General features: G+C 43.7%; 1 protein-coding gene and 1 long non-coding RNA gene across 3 annotated transcripts in view; one reads left to right on the top strand and one right to left on the bottom strand.

The window, feature by feature from the left end:
- LOC117187737 overlaps window positions 1-15,024 on the bottom strand; it is an 89,582-nt gene that overhangs the window by 62,248 nt on the left and 12,310 nt on the right. The gene's annotated exons all lie outside the window — the stretch shown is intronic.
- LOC108159179 overlaps window positions 1,754-15,024 on the top strand; it is a 49,757-nt gene continuing 36,486 nt past the window's right edge. Inside the window, exon 1 of the mRNA XM_017292228.2 lies at window positions 1,754-2,288. The gene's annotated coding sequence lies outside the window, so the exon portion shown is untranslated. The remainder of the gene's footprint in view (window positions 2,289-15,024) is intronic.

Genomic DNA, 15,024 nt, shown 5'->3' with positions numbered 1-15,024 from the left:
CCTGCCCACTGATGAATGACCGCCTGCCCTGACGTGCCGTGCCGCGCTGCTGTGTGCCCCATCATGGGGCGTCATTCTCCTCTATTCTCTGTTCAGTGAGCATTTGTCCACCACTCTCTCTCCCTGGACCCTTAATTCTGTCCACAATTCAACTTCAACTTTTTGATACGATACTCATCTGAATTTGCATTATTTTCTCTCTCTCTCACTCTCTCTCTCTCTCGCTCTCTCTGTCTCCTGCCGACTGCTGTTTACGTTGATTCTGATTTTAATCTTTCAACTACGCTGTGATGCTGCCACTGCCACTGCCACTGTTTTTGCATCTTCTTTTCTTTATTTAGTTTTAATTTTGAATACCCTCTGTATATACCCTATATTCAATATCAAAGATTTTCGGAGTAGGAGCCAAAAAGAAAGTGAACAAATTTTGTGTGTGGTGTCCACAATTTTTAAATACATCTCCCAGGGATAAAAGTTGATTATCTAAGCCTGTAGAACCTCTAATTTGTCCCCAAAGCGAACCCAAACAATGGGTATCTTAAAGTCCACTCTATTAAAGGCTCTCTTCTACTCTGCTACCTGTGCCCTCATGCCCTCATGCTCTCATGCTCTCATGCTCTCTGTCCAGGTGAACAGGTTCCTCTTCCTTTTGTTTGGTCCTCTGCACTTCTTCTGCCTTCTACTTGCACTCATTCATTCGCATTCGCATTCGCATGGCATTCTCCTGCACAAAAAAGTATCCTAATTGGTATTAAAATGTGATGTTACGCCGAGTATCTTTTGCCATTTCTCCCTTGAAAGGTAAAACAAAGAAAGAATCCGATCTCTCTGATCTTATCGCTGACCGAACGAGAGATACTTTGGCCAGATTTTCCGATTAAATAAAGAGAGCACTCACTCGCTTTTATCTGCTCCACAGAATTAAATGTTTTCAATGTTTCTGTTTCCATAATTTTTTTGCATTTATTTTTTTATATACAAAGTATAATCTTCTTTTTACAGAATTAATTCCCCAGTTCTTTGGCAGGGGATTACTTATAAATATAGCACTTTTTCCAGTAATTAAATTGATGGCCTTACATTTTCTGCCATTTGCTGCCATTAAAATTTAATCACAAATTGTTTAATACTTGATAAAATCTTTGAATCAGTTTTTCCTTGGTTCTGTTTTGGGGTTTTGGGCTTTGGGGTCTGCGGCTTGTGGTTTCCGTTGAGCGTTTCATTGATTGATGTTCTGTAGGTCAGTTTTGAAGGTTTTTGCTGGCTCTCTTTTCTGATATTTCATTCGCTCTCTTGTGGATCGCTTTAGTCCAAAATTTAACATTTACTTTGGAAATTTACTCAGAAATTTAACAGTTGGGTTCCATTCGATGGTTTCCCCTTTCTGTTAGCGGAACAGCCAGAGAGCGGAGAGCGTACAAATAACAAGCGAGAGAGCGACTTTTGTTTGTGGAACCCATTTGGAATGTGTGCCCAAAAGACCCCCCAATACCGATTCAATCGAAAACCATTTAAATAGGAATTACAGAATATATATCCCAAATTCTCATACATTTCTAGACCATCGAAAAATAATTTGGAATTTTATCAGCGACTCCGAGTCGTTAACAGCACAAATGCGCATGCGCACGCGCTCTCTCTCTCTCTCTCTCATTCGTTCCACACCGCAATGGCATCCACAATCCACAATCCACAAAAACGTTGCATTGATTCGTGCCTCGGAGCACGATTCATGAGTTCAGTCATTCAAACGTTTGCGGTACTTTAAAGCGGTGCGAAGCGCGCGAGAGTTCCGTTCCGTCGTGCCCGAAAACAGCGTCAAAGTCGTCATCGTCGTCGTTGGCGTCGTTCGTTCCGTGCATCGTCGGTGTTTCGTTGCAAGAAAACTGTGGCATAGATTTGCATGTGAATGAGAAAACCATAGATTGACCCCAGAGCACAATTTAAGTTCCATTTAAGGCCCAGTTTCTGATTGACGGTTAAGCGGCAGCTTCGTTGTCCGCCACCTCCTCCACGTCGTCGTCGTCGGTGCCATCGTGTTGCGCCTCCGCGTTCGTCGCGTCGCTCCGTTTGTTCTTCGTGAAGAAAAACAAAAAACCATTTTTTTTTGCGGCACTGCCGTGTTGTGACCCTGCTCCTTGCTGTTCCAAGTGGCGGATGGCTGTGGCTGCAGGCTGAGTGTCAGTGTTTCAAACAGAAAAAAAAACAGAGAGTCGCTACAGTCCCCCTTGGGGCATGCCACAGTGCCCAGGATCAACCAGGATTACAGAAAAGGATTAAATAACAAAGTAATTTGCATACACCCCCCCCACAAACCTCCACAACCACAAAACTAAGCATTAATTTATGTATGAAACCCAGAGCCCAGACCCTGCCCCAAGGATCCCTGCCTCTCGGCCCGGAGCGGATGTCCGCTCATGTCCATGTTGCGAGTCAATGAAATTTTTAATTGTGCACGCGTGTCCAGGGAGAGTCCCTCTCCTGATTAACCCCAAGCCCCAGTCCACCCCCTCACACCTCCAGGAGGCAGGGGTACCGCCTGTCGTGTCCAGTGGGGGTCCGCCCCCGGCCTCATGTTCATGTTTCTCGCATATTTGTCATGCGTTTGGTTCAACGGATGATATGTTGGCCAGTTTCCTGCTGCTGCTGCCTCCTCCTCCTGTGGGCAAGGGACCCCCCAGCAAAGTGCAACCCCTGAACCGAGCCGACCTTTGGTTTGTGGGCGAAATATGGAAAATAATTACGAAAAAAATTACATATAAAAGGAAGTGAAAACTCCACCAAGGGGGAGTATCAGGAATATCCATTGCTCTAGTACATACCTTTCTTTCAGATATTCCCCGAAGAGATTTCCTTCAAGCTTCACATGGAATAAAATTCCATTCCATAATAAACTCTTACTTTAAAGAGGATTTTTTTATAAATTTGAACGAAAACATTAAAAAAAAAAGAAAAATGGGGCATCCGCAAAACCCATTGTAGAACTTAAGAAAGGAAATCTTAAACATAAACCCATTCGGTATCGCCCTCTATAAATGGAATCGTTCCTCTCCCCACCCCACTCCTCTCTCTCTCTCGCTCTACTCCTGGCTAACTTTATTCACCAGAAAGCGGTTTTCTGCTCTTGTTCCAGCCCTTAAGCTCTTCCCAAATCTCGAACTTATTTTCAATTATCATGTCGTCTTCCCTTCAGTTCTCCCCCCTCCCCCCATCACGACTGCACTTGAACTCTGCTACCGACGCTGTACCTATCGCTATCCCCCTCCTGCCAGAACTATCGCCAGCGAGCGACGCCAATTGAACCACTTGTCCACGTTCTCCCACTCCCACTCCCGCTACCAGGGTGCCGGGGTGACTCTCACTCTCCCACTTCCCCACTCCATGACGGGTCCTGCTTGCTCTCTCGTTATGTCGTTGCGGTCAGCGGTCGGTGGGAGGGGGGACGCCGCGTGCCCGTGCTTCCCTTTTGTGTGGATTGTGTTTGTGTTCTCTCTCTCTCTCTCTCTCTCTCTCGTTTTATTTTATTTTATTTTGGTTTGCACGCAAAAAGGAGACAGAGAACTGGTCTCATGCGTGTGTCAAAGAGCAGAGAGGGGGTTGGGGCAGGGGGCGCACAGGCAGAGGCAGTGACTGAAGCAGCCGGGCAGGAGGTGGAGAGAAGCCACCACATTGACCTCGCGCCTGCCGCCTGCAGCGTTAATTTATAATTTACTCTCTCCGCCTAGAACCCAACCCCCGTCCCACCGTCCTCCCTTCCCCCCCTTGCTGCCTTGAGCTTCCACTTTTATTATTATTATTATTATTTCCTTTGCCACCCCTCCCGCGACAACAACAACAGCCACAAAAGGCCAGCTCCAACGTCTCCTCCTCCACCAACCTCTCCTCCTCTTCCTCCTCTTCCTCCTCCCCTGCTGCTCCTGCTCTGGGAGCCATCGTCAACTTTTTGCCACTTTTGAATTTTTTACATTTGCCGACGGGTCCGTCCGGGTCCGTCCGGGTCGCCCCCTGCTACCCTGTGCGCAGAGCGGCTACGAAGCAGGAAGAACCTTCGATCGCATCAGAATCGATAGAATCGATTCTTCATGGCTCTGTTGAAGGCTGCGATGGGCTGGGGCTCTCTGCAAGGGTATCAAAAGTTGCAGCAGCATTCGTGCCTTCCTTATTTTCACTGTTGCGATGCCCGTCCCTTCATTTAGTCCAAAAGGACCAGGACCAGGAGAGGGGAGTCCCATTTACCCACCAAAAAAAAAAAACACCTCCCACACTCTACCATTCCAAATCCCCTTTGTTGTTGCCTTTTCAACTACTGTGTTTTTTTTTGCCTTGACATTTGTTGTTTTTGCGGAGTTTTTGCTTTTGTTAGCTTCTGTTTTTAGTGCCTTAATTTTGTGTTGTTTTTTTTCCCACTGTCTCTCTGTTAGTGTGTGTATGTGTGCGTCTGCCTTTGTGTATGTGTGTTTTTCCCTCTCTCTGTCGTTTTTCTTTCCTTTTTTTTGCTTTCTGCTTTTTTAAATATTTGTGACTTTTGGCCTCGCGACTGTTGCTCATCCTCGTTCTCTTTCCTTACTCCTCTCTCCCTCTCCCTCTCTCTGTTCCTTTTACTTGCCGTTTAACGCGTTTCGGTTTGTTTTTTTGTCCGTTTGTTGTTTTAATTAATTTGTAAATTTACTCGAAAAGATTAAAAGCAAAAGAGAAGCAAATTAGCCTGCGACCCCAGCAGGAGTTCTCCTGCCCCTTCGCCTCGTTGCCGCTAACGAATGCAGATGTATGACAGATGTCAGATGGAGAAGGCGGAAAAGGAGAGGGAATTTCTATAGGGACATGGGCTTTGAAAAATAGAGACCCAGTAGGTCTTCCCCTGAAACTTCCATCAGACATTGATCATCAATCTCTAATCCAAAACAAAACTGAGCCCACAAATATTTCCAATCGAAGCACAAACATTCCTTCTAGACAGTCGATCAAATTTCCCTGCGAATCTCCGCTTACACAAGCAGATCCCCCCCCCCCCCCCCCCCTCGTCACAGCAAAGTCAGACATTACTTTTGCAAAAGAAATTTATTTGCAGCTGTTTTTTGTTTCTAAGTATTTAACTTTTGGATTTCTCAACCGCAATTGAGGCAAAAACTTTGTCATTCTCGGATTTGTGTCTGGAATATTGAGAAATGTGTGGCAACGATTCAGTAAAGGGGGGAGGGAGGAAATAAACAAAAACAAAAACCAAAAAACTCCCAAATGTGCAATTAAAAAATTTTACAGTCATAACTTTTTATTATGGAGCATAATTCCGACTTTTTTATGGAGCACAGCCCTGAAACCTGAAACCTTCAACGAGGAGCTCCTCGTTTCAGTGTTTAATTCCGTTTTCCGTTTTTCGTCCTGTTTTCTGCCCCCCCCACAAATAAATTTTCTTCCCTTTTGGCACGCAATTTTTCCCCACTCGAAATTGGCTTCGACTCGTTTCTGCTGCGATTTCGTAGGAGCAAAATATATACATATATAGAAATAATTGCATTATAGCCCACACCCGACGCCGACGCCGACTTTAATGCGTTTGCGTTTCATCAGATTTTTTGTTTGTTGGTTTTTCGGTTTCAATTTCGGTAGTTTTTGGGGTTTTTCTAATTTTAGATTTTATTGCGACACGATTTCTGGTTTTTATTGCAGCCAAATGTCGGACACGTGGATGGAGTACACCTGTACACTAGACGGTAGTTTTTTTAGGATGCATCTTAATTGGAATTTTGTTTGGGTCTAAAATGTAGAACGCGTGCGGGGTCTGGATTAAATTTCCTTTTTTTATGGAATAGAAATCTGATCAAACAAAAAATATCTGAGCTCGAAAATGTCCTTAAAGTGAGTCAAAACATAGAGAGAAAGGGAGATATACAGTGGTGCTCATACACTTAAGCCACAAGAACTACACCAAGAATTTAAACGAAAATCAAGAAAAGTTTTTATTTTACAGCTCCAATTTGTTGTCTCAAATTAGTTCTATAAGTCAGTGTTCTAATACAACAACAACCAAGTTATGAAAATATATATATTAAAAAATCGGAAACCATCTCCAAAATGTTCTGCTCATATACTTAAGCCACCTGGAAAAAAATGGTTAAAAAAGTTAAAATTTGCTCAGTATTCCTAGTATTTTTAATAAAACTACTTTAATATTGAGTAGGATGACCTTTCTGCTTAAGAAAAGTGGATCAACGCTTTGGTATTGAATCTACAGTGCGAACTGTTGAGGGGTGATTTTCTTCCATTCTTCCTGTAAAATTCGGCACAAATCCTTTTAATTGCTGTTTTTTTTTTGGGCAACGACTTGGTTTAGAATTCCTCACAAGTTCTCTTTACGGAACTCTGCGGAGGCCATTACAAAACATTGATGTTTGGGCTGTTGTCCTGTTAAAATATCCAGGCAAGTGGCAAATTATCGGCATGTTCCTCAGAATATCTCTCTACATTTCGGCGTTCATAATGGCTTGAATCTTTACCAGATATATGATCTGTGATCCCGGAATCCATGAATTGTGGTCACATTTCTTCTTTGGGAAGCCTTCAAATGTGTCCATCTTCAATCTCCTCCCAGTTTTTCCTCTACAAAACTCCGCCTTTCCTTTCGTAATCCTCTGCAGTTCTTTTCCTGGGGCTTTTGTATAAACAACTAAGTTGAGTGCCACGTTAGCCCCCTCTCCCCCCCTCTGTGGCGCCGCTAGAACACCCACGCACCCCTTTTGTGGCTCCCTGCAGAGGGGAGCGGCGACGGCGACGGCGACTAGGCGTGAATTATGACCTATTGAGACCTCAAACAAGGCCCCAGCCAAGACCTAACAACAACTCGCTTTCACACACACACACACACACACACACAGGACGCTCTCCCTGTAGCCCTGCCCCTCCCCTCCCCCTGCCCCCCCTGGGCTGTCGACAATCTTTTACTTTATGACTTTATTCTGTCCTCGTTTTATGCATTTTTTATGCCGCTCCGTTGCGGTTTTCTCACTTTGTTGGTCGACAAATCCACTTTTACCCCTTTGGCAGGCACCGTCCTCCTCCTTCCCCTCCCCCTTAATATACCCCACATTCCACCCCTGGCGTCTTTGTTTCTGCATTATTTATGCATTATTCAGTGGAAGAGACAATTATTGGACGTCCAATGGGTGTGTGGCTTAATGTCTGTTGCAACATGTGGCAGGAAGACGGGTAGGAGGGGGCCACGTTAAGTAGATGCAATGGCAGTGGATTAGGAACTGTTGAACCAGGATATGATCTATGGATCTCTGGTTAAAAAATGGCATCTCTTGATCCCCCCTTGTGTCCTGCCGTCTTGTTTAGGCCTTCCCGTGGCCCATTTTGTATTAGTTGTGGCCTGTCGGTAGGGCTGCTGGTCAACAGTTGGGGAGCAGCAAAAAGGGGGGAACAGCAGAAGGGGGGAACAGCAGAAGGGGGGAGCAAAAGGGGGGTGAATGATGAGGGAGGCGGTTTTTGCGTGCGTTTTTGTCTTCTTTGTGAGGCAACAGCAGCAGCTCCTCCTCTAACGATGAAAAAATGTTTTTGCCCTGTGCGTGTCCCAGAGCCTGCTCTCTGTTGTGCTCTCCTCTCCCCTTGCATACCCCCTCCCCCGCCCGTATGCACGTATGTATGCGTGGCCTCGCTTAGGAGCCCCGCAAACGCACACAAAAACTCAAAAGTAAAAAAAGAAAAGGAAAAAAAAAAATGTTGTTTTGGTTAAAGTTAATCCCCATTAAGGGGGCGGCAAGGTGGGTGTGGCCGTCAGCAGGTGGTCCTTCGGGGAGGGGTTGGCTGCAGCGACACTCAATGGCACTTTCCATTATGGCCATAAAGTGCCCTGCTGGCTGGCTGGCTGGCTGGCCCTTTGCTCCAAAAGTGGTCTATGTCTGCGCTGTCTCCTCCACCCTCCCCCCTCCCCCTCTTCTGGGCTTACGCAATGTTTTTTCGCCCTCCAGAGAGGAGGAGAGACTCTCCCCAATTAAGATCGCGTGCCAAGCTTAGTAAGCTTAACTAACTCTAGATTTTAGTGGAGTGAAATTTACATTTGTCGCCGGACAGCCGGACAGCTCCCAGGGAGCGAGCGAGTGGGAAGGACAGATATCACAGGAATATCTGGCTATATACTAAATATAGCCTCTGATTCACTGAAACTATCAGTGCTCTCATTGGGCGGGGGGAGGAATGAAACAAAAAAGGATTACACACATATAATATATGAAAATTATAATTTTTTGGAATTTGCATTTTGAAATTAATGTTGGCTAAAAGGAAAAAACTTACAGTTCAATGGGCTGGAAATATTTGTTCGGTGGAAAAATTCATTTTTTTTTTAAATGATTCTGATTAATTTCATAAATTAAACGAAATATAAATGCATACAAAATTAAAAAATGTAGAACAATAGTTTTGCTCCAACAGTGGAAAATTGTAAAACGAAAATGTTTTCATTTACATTTTGACATAAATATAAAAATATTTGATTTAAATCAATTTCAATAAATAATAATTTAAATATTTTAAAAAAATTAATAATTTAAACAATTAAATATTTAAAATAAAGTATATATAAAACATTAAAATATTTTTAAACAAAATTTAATTAATTAAAAAACAAAAAAAATAAATGCAAAAAAATTAAATATGTATTTCGCTATTAAAATAAATATATTTCAGTTTTAAATATATTTCACATTTAAAAGACAAATATTTTACATTAATAATAAATGTTTTTCATATTTAAAATAAATATATCTAATACATAAAATTCTCGTTTCATATATAAATTGACTTGATTTCTTATTTCGATTAAATATTTTCATTATTATCGTTTAAATATATATTTTTAAAATATGAATAAATATATTAATTTAATAATATTAGTAGTATTTATTTTCAAGCGGCTTCTATTTATTGGTAGTTGTCTCAAATGAGAGAGCTTTGCAATGAATGAAAAAGTTACACGTTAAAAAATTCGCAACAACTTTTTGTAAAACTTTTCCTTAAGATAAGATGGGAAAATCATTATTTTGTGAAGTTTGACTTTTATGGTAATTAAAAAGGCTAATAAAAAGCATGGAATAAAAATATGCAAAGATAAAGTGCGAAGAAATCCAATTAAATTTGCGGCAAAGCCAATTAACGGGACAGGTGTCTGCCGCGGGGGAGGGGCAGAAGACCTGCCGTCAACCGTCAGCTGTGCAAATACACAGATACATCTGCATAAACGCATAGACCGCCAATTAACGCACACAGAGAGAGAGAGAGAGAGAGAGAGAGAGAGAGAAATGTAGAGAAAAGGGACTACAGAGAGACGCTTCCTATCGTTCTTGCCACCCCCCCACCCCTCTGTCCCTGCTCTCTTTTAACCAAAAGAAAACGCGCCGCATCAAAGTAAACTTCACACCCGCCCTCTTCCACTCTCCCCCCTCCCTTCCATCACTTTGGGCCAATGAAACATGCCTTAACCCTTGCCTGTGCTGCTGTGGCGCTATGCTCCCAATGCCTGAAAGGGAAAGCCATGCACCCAGCCTCTCCCCCTCCCCCTCCACCACCACCACCACCTCCCTCCATTCTCTCTGGCGGCACATTTGAAAATAATTTTCCCGGCATTTGTTATCCCTATGAAATGTGCCAAGGATATGTGTGGCAAAGGGCCGACTGGGACTGGGACTTCCTCTGTGGCTGTGGCTGTATTTTCCCCCTCTCTCTCTCTCACTCTCTCTCTGTGTGTGTGTGTATAGATGTGTCTGTGTTCGTGTTCCTGATGCGCCTTTTGACTCGTTACGCGGCACTGTTCTGCTTTGCTCCGCTCGACAAATATCCCACGAGTTTATCGGCTTCTGTACTGATTTTACCCTGGAAAAAGATGCGAATGCGCGGGAAAGGTATATGCGGCAAGGGATATCTTCGATCTTCAGAGATCAGAGATTCATGGAAGAGTGGCTGCTTCGAAGCTGTTTAGTTTGTGGATACCCCTTATTCATTTTTCTCCCTTTTTTAATCGACTAAAATCCATCTTTATCTGAGCTTCTTTTAGTGTTTTTTTGTATCATCGAAAATCCAGTAAAAGTAGTAAAAAAATAATGGGCTTTCCTTTCAAATTATATGCCCCATTATTTAAAAAAAAATTTATGTATATTTATATAAAATATATATAGGTTGAAAGGCGGCAAAAATTATCATTAAAAAGAAATAAATAATTAAATTAATTATGGATATTTTTTTTTAATGTTTATTTATTTATTTATGTTTATTTTTAATAATATTCAACATTCAAAAATCATGAAAAAATTATGATGATTTATGGGATATTTTTATTTTTTACACGGTACCCGCTATTCTCCATTCCTCTGCCATTAAACCTTTTTACACCTTTTTTCTTTTGTTATTTTTTTAACAACATTAAAAAAAGAAGAAGAATGGGAAAAAGTAAACAAAATCCAGGTTTGTGGTGGGGGCGGGGGTTCCATTAAATAAACAATTTTTTGTCATAGATACAGGATCCCATTTATGTATATGTATCTATTGCATAGAGGTGCAGATGCAGATACATATAGAGGCGTACCCACACGCAAGGGGGGGGGGAGCAAAATTGTTGACATTGAAATTTTACGAGCTTTGGGAAAGGCAGTGTGCCTTTTCCATTTTCCATGCCATACACAGGGGAATCCGTTTACAGCCATATCCAGGCATGCCTCTTCTTTTTTTTGTTTTTTTTTTGTTTTTGACTTTTAATTAAAACAAAACAAAAATCGTAAATGAAAATGAAAAATGTACGGAACAAATGTGAGAGGGAAAACCGGTTTTGTTTTCCTGGCGGTCGGAAAATTGACTTGATTTTATTTGCTTTTGATATTTATTAAGTGAAATAAAAATATGTATATTCATGAAAATATGCCCTAAAGAGTGTCCAAATATTTTGGGAAAATTGTGTGTATGCCACACCCCCATCCAACGGCCCCAGAGATATGCCAGTTTTCCATTCGACAGAATTTTGTAATTGAAGAGTTTTCCCAGCAGGTGAAAGTCAGAGAACAATGCAGCCAATTTCCAATTAGCAGGAAAAACAAAAGAAAACCTGCTGCAGTTTACATCAAATTTAAGAGGAAAAAGGATTGTATTGTACTTTACCTTTAAGGAAAATTTGTGGAGGAAATCAAATATTAAATTCCATTATTTAAATTAGCGACGCCCCCATGGCCACTTCTTGAGGGAAATGTTAAGTTTTCCAGCGAAAAGATGGTGGGAAGAACTCTGTGCTTCAAAGGGAAATTCTCAAGTGGAAGGAAAATAAAGAAGCGAGAAATGAGATTCGTTTGCTGCAGAGAAAGCACAGAGAGAGAGAGAGGGGGGTGTCTGGTGGGTGGCGGGGTACAGAAATAGAAGTAACATTCTATTATTAACAATGCCGTCTCACGTTCCGGGCAGGCTGCAAGGAGGTTCTTGCCACTTCATAAGCAACGTTGGGCGGCAAGGGAAAGCAAGAGCAGGGGCAGTGGCTGGGGCTGTGGCTGGGGCATGGTGGACAAGGACCATGGCTGACAATGAGAAGAGCAACATGAAACAATGGCTGCAACAATGGATGACTGCGACAGTCAGGGGAGGAGGGAGGGACGATGGGAGGGAACGCTACGACGATGTCATCATCTTCAACAAAGTGTTAACATCTTTTTGTCCATTCATTGTGTGGGTGGGTTTTCCAGGAGTCCATCCATCTGCTGCTGCTGGAGGTCCTTGCAGCAGCCAACAATCCTTGACTAACGCTATTCGTCCTTTTTAATTAATTTCACTTACTGCAGTCTTTGTCATTCCCCTCCTCCCCCCATCCCCTGTCTGCCACTCAATCTCTGCCTCGATTCACTTCTGTCAATGTGGCAGGGTGCCTCCCCCCCTTCCCCCTCAATGGCACTTCACGTGGAGTTCTGCTTCTTTTTAAAGTTTTTCTTCATAAATTTATAAGCGTCACGTTGTTGGCAGTCGCACATACACATCTACCACCTGCTTACCGCACACGTGCCTCAACCTGTGTGCCCCAGATAGACACAAGACAGACAGGACACACACCTCTCTCTCTCTCTCTCTCTCTCTCTCTCTCTCTCAGGAAGCAAAATGAAGAGATCAGAGAGTGTGCTGTGGTGCGGTGTAGGAGACGACGACACAGATACAGATACAGATACAAAAGAAAAGACAAGAGACAGCAAATCACTTATGCAAATTGGCTAAGAATTTCCACGCTTTTGCAGACAGACGGAGCAGGGGGAGGCCCCCCCCCCCACCCCCCTGGAATATTCAAAGGAGGAAAATCAATTGAAAAGTAGCGCAAAACTCGGAGAACAGACTTTTGTGGAACCTTTTTCCCCCCATAAATCTGTATCCCTGTTTTTCTCTGCTCCTTAAAGAGTTTGCCACGTGGCCGGATTAAAGCAGGGAAAGCAGTACGAAATGATTCATAACTCTGCCGGAGATTATCTGGGGCACACTTTCACACCTCTTCCTTTCGTTCCAGATAAGCCACACACACACAGACACACACACAGCCCCAGTACCCCCCATAAGATATATCTTATCTGTGGGGGTATGCTTTCCCCCCCCCATCCTCCCCTCTCCACCTGGCAACAATTACTCGTTATTCGTTCACACCTGCAGTGCACTCCACTCCACAGTCCGTGCGGCCATTACTTCGTTTCCCCAAAAATTAAATAACCTTCTGAACTCGAGAATTCCGGGTGCTCCACGTTGCTCCTCTCTCCTCTCATAAGTTATGGGTCTCTCCTTCACCTCCTGTGTGTGTGTGTGTGTGTGTGTGCGTGTGTGGGTGTGCAAATTAGATTTTCCCAAACAACAGGTTTCCATTATTGTTTCCCACTCTCTCGCTCTCTGGGATCTCCTGCCAGCCGCCTCCCATTCATCGGGCAGCGCCTTCTGAATTTTCTATCCCAATTCCATTCCGTTTCGTTTGCATTAATTTCGTTTGACATAATACATAAATATTAATTTATATTTTCTTTTATGTTTCGTTCCACAATTTTCCATTTAATTATTTTCTATTCCATTTAACCTATTTATAACTGTATATTCCCAATACCATATTCCATTCCATTCCCTTGTTGTTTCAGTGTTCCGTTTCACTATTTTCCCTATCGTTATGTGCCTTCAATTAGCTTATTTTCCATTATATTACTCATTTTGTTCCATTCCACTTCGTTCCATTCCATTCCTCGCCTCTAAATTGGAGTCCTGTTATGTTTTGGGGTCGCAGGGCCGGCTCCCATGGCTCCCACGGCTCGAATCTCGAATCTCGAGTCTCGAGTGGCAGCAATAGGCACAGCATAAATAAGCAGGCAACCTGCGCTGTCCGCCTCCTGCCACTCAGGTGGCAACATGCTGCATGAAGGACGGAGGACGGGCGAGGATGGGTGGTGGCAGGTGGCAGGAGTTGCCACTCGTCACTCACCCGTTTCGCCATTTGCCATTCATGCGTCGTGCTCGTGCTCGTCCTCGTCCTCGTCCTGGTCTCTCAGACATCATTCATACAAATGTCTGAGCCTCCTTCTACGACTACTCGTTTCGCCTGTGCTGCTCCGCTCGTGTTCTGCCACTCCTCCTGCCCCTCCTCGTCCTACTCTTGGCTTTTATTATTTATGTTACTCATTCGACTCGTATCCTGCTTGTTGATTGCTTTGCCTACACGTGTAGTTTGCTCCTCTGTTACGCAGTGGCTAGAATGTCTGCTTTTCCATGCTTTTCCTTGCTTTCCCTTATTTACCAATTCTTGTGGCTCCTTCTTCAGTGGCCTCTTCACTCCGCTCTTCCTCTGAGGGGAGTGGCTGGTGGAGGGATCTGCCACGTCTCGCGTAATATTATGAATGGCAGCTCATGCATTGTATCCACTTTATGCCACTGCCTGCTGCCCGCCCCCCCTGCCACTCCTGGCACTGCTTCTGCTGCTCCTATGGAAATATAAAGAAATTTGTGGCCGCCCTCTCACCTTTAACACGCCTTCTAGGGGCTCAACGAAGGGGGGCGTAAAAGTGTCAATGTGCACCCCCCTCTGCCCCCCCTGCCCCTCTTTGTGTTTATATTAGAAGAATAGCCTGTAGGAACCCCTCCACTCCACCGCTTTTGGCCAAAAACAAAATGCGTTCAAGAAAACCGGTAGAGTGGAGGGAAAAATAAAGTAGAGCACATAAAAGTAACACATGAGAGAAAAACGAGAGGGAAAGTGCTTGTCGGAGGGTGAATGGGGGGGGGGGGGGGGGGGGCAGAGAAGTTTCCCAGGGAGGGGGTGGGGTGGGGCCAGGACATGCAGGAAGAGTGATATTACTTAAATCTTTTGCATTTACCTTGGAATTAAGTTGGATATTTCATACCTCAAAGCGAGACAGAGAGAGAGGGAGAGGGAGAGTGAGAGAGGGAGAGAGAGAGAGAGAGAGGGAGAGCCTGGATCTCTATTGTGTGACTGACAGGCCGACGACTTCGTGCCGCCCCTGACTTTTACTTTTACTTAATCCCCACCTCCCCCACCCCACCTACTTTGGGCTAATAATAAATTGAGGTCAATTTGTTTTGGCTGAATTGTTGAAAGGTTGACAACAAATGTACTCCATATTCCATTTCATTCCATTCCATTCCTGCAAACAACAAATTCTCGCACTTTATTTGTTTCCCTTCCTCTCTCTCCCTCTTCTTGCCCAAATTCTTGTTAAATATATAAAATATTTATGCACTTATTATTTACACCGTCATCGAGTTTTTGGTGCCCCTTGAAACCCTGCTCTGCCCAGCCTTTGGTCGAGGCTCTACTGTACTCTATCCGTGATATGGCCCAGGGGCCAAGGCTGTTCCCTGCGGTTCCTTAAATATGCATTTAAATATTGCATTCCCCATTAAAACGGGGCGGTGGAGGTGGAGGGTATACATCAGGACAGAGGGGAGGGTAGGAGGGAAGGATATGGCAAGGAATACGATTCCAAACGATTCCTGCGTATCGAAGGATCTTTTCTGCTTCAAATA

This window comes from Drosophila miranda, chromosome 3, assembly GCF_003369915.1.
Source record: "Drosophila miranda strain MSH22 chromosome 3, D.miranda_PacBio2.1, whole genome shotgun sequence".
Taxonomy (NCBI): Eukaryota; Metazoa; Arthropoda; class Insecta; order Diptera; family Drosophilidae; genus Drosophila; species Drosophila miranda.
The sequence above is the reverse complement of the archived record's forward strand: the minus strand, read 5'-3'. Positions and strand labels throughout refer to the sequence as shown.